Source organism: Pongo abelii, chromosome 15 (assembly GCF_028885655.2).
Source record: "Pongo abelii isolate AG06213 chromosome 15, NHGRI_mPonAbe1-v2.0_pri, whole genome shotgun sequence".
NCBI classification, from domain to species: domain Eukaryota; kingdom Metazoa; phylum Chordata; class Mammalia; order Primates; family Hominidae; genus Pongo; species Pongo abelii.
The window spans coordinates 104,732,853-104,742,141 of record NC_072000.2 but is presented as its reverse complement, the minus strand read 5'-3'; positions in this window follow the sequence as shown (position 1 = coordinate 104,742,141).

The window sequence follows — 9,289 nt, the reverse complement described above, 5'->3', positions numbered from 1 at the left end:
AGCTGGGCGTGGTGGCACCTGCCTGTAATCCCAGCTACTTGGGAGGCTAAGGCAGGAGAATTGCTTAAGCCTGGGAGACCGAGGTTGCAGTGAGATGAGATGGTGCCACTGTACTCCAGCCTGGCCAACAGAGCAAGACTCTGTCTGGAAAAAAAAAAAAAATGGCCGGGCGTGTTGGCTCACGCCTGTAATCCCAGCACTTTGGGAGGCCAGAAGTTCAAGAAAAGACCTGGAATTTGAGGCCCAGCTCTGCCACAGATGACACCGTAGCCAATGGACTTAACTCCTGTGCCTCGGTTTCCCTATCTGTGAACAGGGACAACAGCCAGCTGCAGCAGGGTTAACAGGTATTAGTAATCAGAGGCAGAAGTGAAGTCAGAGGGCTGACCACGCAGGTCAGGCCAGGCCCTGCTGCTGATGTTCCTGAGCCCCCACCACACCCTGGCTCTGTCCCTTCAGAGTCCCCAGACCCCTAAGACTTTTGGGGGGCCGCTTCTTGCAGCACCTCCTGCTGCCCACATTTCTCCCCGCTTTCCAGCCCTTTGTGCCCTGACCAGGAGGCGTCCTCAGACCTGGAGTCCACTGGCTGCAAGGGCTGAGAAGGCCACTTGTCCTGGACCTCAGGGTTCTCACCTGGATCCAAGGCACAGGGAGGTTGGACTGAGGAAAGTGAGGCCCTCTCCAGAGCAGGGCCTGGGGCCTATCATATCAGCTCATGTGGGCAAAGGAAGGGATTGACTTCTGTCAGTTATTCCTTCATTCATTCACTCGTGTGCACCTTCTCATGCCAGGCCCCACGCTGGGCAGGGGAGCCAGAGATGCCACCCTCGCCCACCTGTGGCCCCAGGCTGGCTGGAGAGTGTGTAATCTATTACTGCATAACAAATTGCCCCAAAATTTAGCTGCTTTAAACATCAGACATTGGCAGGGCACGGTGGCTCACACCTGTAATCCCAGCACTTTCAGAGGCCGAGGTGGGCGGATCACGAGGTCAGGAGATCGAGACCATCCTGGCCATCATGGTGAAACACCGTCTCTACTAAAAATACTAAAAAATTAGCCGGGTGTGGTGGCAGGCGCCTGTAGTCTCAGCTACTCGGGAGGCTGAGGCAGGCGAATGGCGTAAACCCGGGAGGTGGAGCTTGCAGTGAGCCGAGACCGCAACACTACACTCCAGCCTGGGCGACAGAGCGAGACTCCGTCTAAAAAAACAAGCAAGCAAACAAACAAACAAAACAAAACAACAAAAATCAGACATTTATGATCTCTTAACTCCTGAGGGTCCAGAAGCCAGGAATAAACTGGCCTGGTGGATCTGGATGAGGGGCTCTCATGAGGCTGCAGTCATCTGGAGACTAGGCTGGGTTGGGAGGACCCCTGCCGTAGTGACCCACTCACACGGCTGTAGGCTGGAGGCTTCAGCTCCTCACCACACTGCCGACCTCCCCACAGCACTGCTTGGGCACCCTCACAACATGGCACCAACGTCCCCCAGCACGAGTGATCCAGGAGAGCAAGGAGGGGCTGTAGTGCCTTTTAGGACCCAGTTTCAGAGGCAATGCATTGTCTTTGCCACCATTTTCTATTCACTGGAAGTGAGTCACTAAGTCCAGCCCACACTTGCTGGAAGGGAAGTGAGGTTTCGCCTCTTGAAATGGGGGAGCACTAAAGACTTGTGGACATATTTTCAAGCCACCACAAAGAGCCAGGAATGGAAACAGATGAATGTGGCAGGCCCCTGCAAGGACCCCAGAAGCCTGTCTCAGTCTTGGCTGTTGTGGAGGTTTCAGTGAAGAGAAGAGAGATGAGCCCTCTGGAAAGCGGATGGAGACGTCCTCGCAGGCAGCAGTAGGAGTGCGTGCCTAATGGGGCACACCGGACTGGACGTGCTTGGCGGGTAGTGGCTGGGGTGAGGCTGGCAGGCCAGCAAGGACTGGGAAGGGCTTGGAGCTCCCAGGCTGGAGCAGTACAGCACATCCAGGGAAGGCAGTGAGCCTGGTGGGGCAGTGGCAGATGAAGGAGGGGAGACAGGACAGAATCCCAGGCAGGAGGTGCCCTGGAGGGGAAAAGAGAGGCAGCTTCGAAGGGAAGCCTTCTACAGGCAGGCTCACCAGGAGCCCCTGCTAGCCAGGCTTGGCACACAAAGATGCTCAGTAAACGCATGGGCACAGTGGCTCACACCTGTAATCTTGGCACTTTGGGAGGCCAAGGCATGAGGATTGCTTTGAGGTCAAGGAGGTCGAGACCAGCCTGGGCAACTTAGCAAGACTCTGTCTCTAAAAAAAAAAAAGAAAAAGAAAAAGAAAAAATAGCTGGGCATGGTGGTGCATGCTGTAGCCCCAGTTACTTAAAAGGCTACGGTAGGAGGATCCTTGAGCCCAGGAAGTCAAAGTTGAAGTGAGCCGTGACTGCGGCCTCGGAACTCCAGCCTGGGTGACAGAGACCCTGTCTCTAAAACAAAAAAAAAGGAAAAGAAAAAAATCCACACATGGACAGGGTGAACAGGAAGCTGCCTGCCACCCTCCATTTGGATAGCAAGGCCTGTGAAGGAGTGACTTTGGAGGTGAACCCGGCTCCCAGCTGGCCTTCACGCTCCCACGTGTGGCGCAGACACTGGAGGGCCAAGCAGCAGAGGAGCTCAATAATGGGGCTGTGGTGGGAACTCCAGAGGACAGAGCCTGAAGCAGGGGCAGGTAGCAGAGCCCTACGCAGCTGCCCCAGGAAGATGCAGCCCTGCCCGATGCCGGCACGTGCTGGGCAGGTAACTGGTCCCAACACACCTCGGGCTCAGTACATGTCCTCTCTGCCAGCCTCCCCGCCCTCTCCCACCCACTCCTGCCTCCAGGTGCCATCTCCAGCTCACCCTACCACTCCAACCCAGTTTGCCCTGACTGGAGACCTGGGACTGCCTGCTCACCCAGCCATACCCACTGTGACAATGGGAACCTGAGAGAGGGCACAGCCAGGCCCCTGCAGCGGCCCAGGCTGGCCCCGAGGCTAGATTCTGTGAGCCCTGGGCAATGTAGGAAGGACAAGGGCCGCAAGCCCACGCTGTCTCCACAGACGCCTGGCTGAGCTCCTCTTGTTGGCCCCTCTGTGTCCTGACCAGGTGGCGGCACCATCCCTCTTGCCTTCTGGCTCTGGAGCGTACCCCACCCCCACTCCTGCGCCTTTCAGCTCTATTTTTATCCAAGAAGCATTCGCCATGTGTTATTTATGTCACTCCCCATCTTGAGTTTCTGGTCCTCTCATAATCTGGCCCAAGCCTCCTCAGGCTTCGTGGCCCCCTTGAAGGCCAAGTGCGTTCTGAATGGCACCCGGCCTGCCCAGAGCCTACAGCTTGCCCGAACAGTAGCCCTGGGAAACTAAACGTTTGCAACCAATGGCGATGCAAGAAACCCACACACCTTGGTGGCAACTGTGGGGTTGAATGTGTTGTGCCAAGAGGCCCCAAGCCCTTCACCCTCTGAGGCCCAGAGGGCACCCCCTGGCAAAGAGGGGTCACTCCCACTGAGTGGCTGAGAGGCTGGAGATTTATCCAGACGGCAAATGTTTATTCACAGCAAGAAAGAGACCAGTTGGGCAGAGTCATGACTCGCAAGTGCCAGGCCTCAAACCAACAGCTTGGGCCCCAGCCCATGGCCACAACGCCACCTGACCTGTTCCTGGGTCTTCAGCAGCTGTTTGGGACCTGTCAGGCCTCTGAGCCCAGGCCAGGCCATCGCGTCCCCTGTGACTTGCACGTATACATCCAGATGGCCTAAAGTAACTGAAGATCCACAAAAGAAGTAAAAACAGCCTTAACTGATGACATTCCACCATTGTGATTTGTTCCTGCCCCACCCTAACTCATCAATGTACTTTGTAGTCTCCCCCACCCTTAAGAAGGTTCTTTGTAATTCTCCCCACCCTTGAGAATGTACTTTGTGAGATCCACCCCTGCCCCCCAGAGAACAACCCCCTTTGACTGTAATGTTCTATTACCTTCCCAAATCCTATAAAACAGCCCCACTCCTATCTCCCTTCGCCGACTCTCTTTTCGGACTCAGCCCACCTGCACCCAGGTGAAATAAACAGCCATGTTGCTCACACAAAGCCTGTTTGGTGGTCTCTACACACGGATGCGCATGAAAGGACCTTTGCTAGCTGGGGCCAGGAGCCCCACTGCGGGGCCGCGAGTTCCCCCAACCCATCCAGACAGTTGAAGAAGCCCTTAGGAAGCCTTCAGGACTTCAGCTGATTAATTACATTCACACTTATCTTCCACTTCCTGCAAAGGTGTGGACAGTTGTGGGCAGACAGCCAGAGCATCTTGCCCTAGAACAGCACGGCAGGCACTCTCCCTGCACCGTGCCAGCTTGGTGTTAGGCCCCCACATGCATAGACCAGCCCCTAGAATTCTCCCCAGCCCAGTTCACAGATGACAAACCTGAGGCAGGAAGGCTCATGGGTCAGCGCAGCCAGGAGGAGTCCCAGCTGAGACTTAAAAGCAGAACTGTCTGAGCTGGTGTGGGGAAAAGAAAGAGAGATCAGATTGTTACTGTGTCTGTGTAGAAAGAAGTAGACATAGGAGACTCCATTTTGTTCTGTACTAAGAAAAATTCTTCTGCCTTGAGATGCTGTTAACCTGTAACCCCACCCCCAACCCTGTGGTCCCTGAAACATGTGCTGTGTCAACTCAGGGTTAAATGGATTAAGGGCTGTGCAAGGTGTGCTTTGTTAAACAAATGCTTGAAGGCAGCATGCTTGTTAAGAGTCATCACCACTCCCCGATCTCAAGAACCCAGGGACACAATACACTGCGGAAGGCCGCAGGGACCTTTACCTAGGAAAGCCAGGTATTGTCCAAGGTTTCTCCCCATGTGATAGCCTGAGATACGGCCTCCTGGGAAGGGAAAGACCTGACCGTCCCCCAGCCCGACACCCGTAAAGGGTCTGTGCTGAGGAGGATTAGCAAAAGAGGAAGGAACGCCTCGTTGCAGTTGAGACTAGAGGAAGGCATCTGTCTCCCGCTCGTCCCTGGGCAATGGAATGTCTCGGTGTAAAGCCCGATTGTATGTTCCATCTACTGAGATAGGGGAAAACCGCCTTAGGGCTGGAGGTGGGACATGCGGGCAGCAATACTGCTCTTCAAAGCATTGAGATGTTTATGTGTATACATATCTAAAGCACAGCACTTGATTCTTTACCTTGTTTATGATGCAGAGACCTTTGTTCACGTGTTTACCTGCTGACCTTCTCTCCACTATTATCCTATGACCCTGCCACATCTCCCTCTCCGAGAAACACCCAAGAATGATCAATAAATACTAAGGGAACTCAGAGGCCGGCAGGATCCTCCATATGCTGAACACTGGTCCCCTGGGCCCCCTTTTTTCTTTCTCTATACTTTGTCTCTGTGTCTCTTTTCTTTTCCAAGTCTCTCGTTCCACCTAACGAGAAACACCCACAGGTGTGGAGGGGCAACCCACCCCTTCAAGTTGGATCTTCCGGAATCTATCCTTAGAGATGGTCTCAACCCATAGTTTCACAGCCACCTCAGAACCACTAAAAGAGCCTGGTTTAAATGCAGCTTTTGTCTCTATCTGCTCCCTGGGGCTGACTTCTTAGGTCTGGGGCAGGGCCTGGAAATCTGCCTTCCTAGCTGTTTGCCAAGGTGATGGCAACTCAGCCCCACAGGGACCCACTGGCCAACTCCAACCCCAGAGGTCTAGAGAGGGGAAACCTGTGGCCAAAGCCACGCAGCAGGACAGAGTCTGGGTCCTCTCACCAGGCTGGGCTCCAAGCTGCTCCAAGGCTCCAACCCTTGCTCGGGTTGGGAGGAGGCAAAGCTGGTGGGGGTGGGAGGATGGCTTGAGCCCAGGAGGTTGAGGCAGCAGCAAGCTGTGACTGCACCACTGTACTCTGGCTGGGCAACAGAATGAGATCCTGTCTTACACACACACACACACACACACACACACACACACACACACACACACACACACACACACACACACACACACACACACACACACACACACACACGGCACCAATCCCATTCCCTCATAACCTAATCACCTCCCAAAGGCCACACACACACACACACACACACACACACACACACACACACACACACACACACGGCACCAATCCCATTCCCTCATAACCTAATCACCTCCCAAAGGCCCTGCTTCTAACACCAACACCTCCGGGGTTAAGACTTCAGCATATGAGGAACAAAACACACTGGGGCCTACCTGAGGGTGGAGGGGAGGAGAGAGAGGATCAGTGGGCATTAGGCTTAATACCTAGGTGACAAAATAATCTGCACAACACACCCCCATGACATGGGTTTACCTATACAACAAACCTGCACATGTACCCCTTAACTTAAAAGTTAAAAAAAAGGACTTCAACATGAATTTTGGGGGGACACACACATTCAGACCATGGCAGGTCAGCTAAGCCACTTCTGAAGAGGTAAGCATTGAGCAGGAACCCAAATCCTATTTGTTTATTTATTTATTTATTTATTTTTTTTTGAGATGGAGTCTCCCTCTGTTGCCAGGCTGGAGGGCAGTGGCGTGATCTCGGCTCACTGCAACCTCTGACTCCCAGGTTCAAGCGATTCTCCTGCCTCAGCCTCCCAATTAGCTGCGATTACAGGCATGCACCACCATGCCCAGCTACTTTTTGTATATATATATTTTTTGAGATGGAGTCTTACTCTTGTCGCCCAGGCTGGAGTGCAGTGGCACGATCTTGGCTCACTGCAACCTCCGCCACCCGAGTTTAAGTGATTCTCCTGCCTCAGCCTCCCGAGTAGGTGGGATTACAGGTGCCTGCCACCGCGCCTAATTTTTTTGTATTTTTAGTAGAGACTGGGTTTCACCATCTTGGCCAGGCTGGTCTTGAACTGCTGACCTCATGATCCACCCACCTCGGCCTCCCAAAGTGCTGGGATTATAGGCGTGAGCCACCACGCCCGGCCGGAACCCAAGTTCTAGAGGTAACGACGCCAGGCCAGGCAGAAGCTTCCAACATGGCAAAACCCCATCTCTACTAAAAATACAAAAAATTGGCCAGGCATGGTGTCGGGTGTCTGTAATCCCAGGCTACTAGGCCCCTTCCCAAGGACCCCAGGGACTCAGAGGAGCTGCCAGTGCCAAGGCCCTGAGAGGGGTACAAGCTTAGAAGGTGGGCTCCAATAAGAGGGCCAGAGGGCATGAAAGGTGGGAGGTGAGGTTCTAGTCTGGTTACCCTGGGCCTCACACCATGGCACTGAGCTCGAGTATTCCATATGAGACAGGAGGCGACTGACAGCCCGCTCGCCCCACCGATCTTTGGCCAGGAGTTTGCTACCTGCTCAGGTGGCTCCCATCCCGAGTCTACACCTGTGCTTGCTGCCAGAGCCCTTCTGTGCACTCTCCCCGGCACAGCCTAACTCCTGGGAAGGTCTACACAGCTGGTGCCTCATCCTCTCCCCCTCAACTTGCCCTCTGGCAGCCTGAGTTGCAGCCACCCTCCCCATTCCTGGCCCAAACAGCTCCTGTAGGGGGTCATTCAGCTCCAAGATTCCAGGGTGGGGACAGAGACTTGCGTTTCCTTTTTACCTTCTGGTGTTTCTGATTTATCCACACCGAACCTGTCTTGTGTGAGAATAAAAGCTGTACACAAGGAAAACTCCAACACACCCTTTCCAGTGAGCTGGCTTGACCCTCGGTGCCCCGTGACAGTCCCTCCGGCCTTGCTGTCCTCCTGTGCTGGCCTTGGGCCTTCCCTATCCCTTAAAAGGCTGGGGTCCTCAGGGCTGCACAGAGCCCTGCCTCTTCTGGGATGGGAGGTCCAGGGCTCTGTGGAACATGGGAGTTTGAGAAAGCACATTCTGTGCTGTAACCTTATCCTCAGGAAATGAAATAAAACAATAGACACTGAACCGAAGTGTCCAAGATGTGGGCATACGGATTCATTTACTTGGCACCAACTTTTTCACTCCTCCTTTCTGGTCTCTCCTCACGCCTCACATGGAGGTCAGGGATTTGTGTCTGTCTTGTCCCCAGCACAGGGTACAGGGCACAGGGCAGTGCACCGACTGAGTGCATGATTCCCAGGCAGCAGGGAAACAGGGTGCTCAGGAAGATGTGGCTTTGCAAAGTTTAGTTACCCAGCAGCACACCCGTGTGACCCCATCCCTTTCCAGTGCCTGTCCTCACCCGCTCCCCAATGTCCCCCACCCAGTGTCAACTGTGCAGGCCCTGGGCACACCAAGATGAAGGGGACAGACGTGGGACCTGCCCTCAGGGTACTTCCAGCTGAAGGCAGCCCCCCGCACCCACATCCTGATGCTCCCTTGGCGGGTCAGGTCAGGCAGATCTGTCCCAGAGCCCAGTCCTCCACTGTCCCCCACGTTGACCTTAGTCAAATCCAACAGCCCTCCCCCCACCACACACACACACACACCCAGAACCCTGCCCTCTCCGCAAACCAGCTCTCCCTCCAAGCTCTCCTTGCAAAGTGCACAGCTAAGGGCCCGCACTCCTCATCTCCCAGGCCTGGCACGATCCCACTGCTGCCCTCACACGGCCTGCCTCAGCCCTCACCAAAGGACCCTCCCTGCAAGGAGGTTTTTCTTTTTGAAATAGGGTCTTGCTCTGTCATCCAGGCTGGAGCACAGTGGTTCGATCATAGCTCACTGCAGCCTTGACCTCCTGGGCTCAAGCAACCCTCCTGCCTTGGCCTCCGGGGTAGCTAGGACTACAGGCCTGCAGGCATGCACCACCACATCCTGCCGATTTGTTTTTTTTTTTTTTTTTTAGAGATGGGGCCTCACTATGTTGCCCAGGCTGGCCTCAAACTCCTGGCTTCAAGCAATCCTCCTGCCTCAGCCTCCCAAAGTGCCGGGATTACAGGCATGAGCCACTGAACCCAGCCTCAAGGAGGTTTCTGAAGCTCAACTATGGAATACCTATGTTTACCAGGCTACTAGGCCCCTTCCCAAGGACCCCAGGAGGTTTCTAAGCTCAACTTTGGAGTGCCTACTGTTTACCAGGCTACTAGGCCCCTTCCCAAGGACCCCAGGGACTGAGAGCTCAGTGTAACCTGCCTCAAGCATAACTTTCAAGGCATGTGCATTCTCTCAATAACAAAGCAAAACAGGTCATGCTTGTCTCCTTATCGGTTTCCATCATTTTCTCACTACTGTCACATGCTGTTAAGGTACTGGACTTTCCTCCCAAACCTCCTCAACCAGGAATGGATGTGCAGGGATTTGTGCTTTACCTCATGAACCCTCCAGCATCCCAAGGAC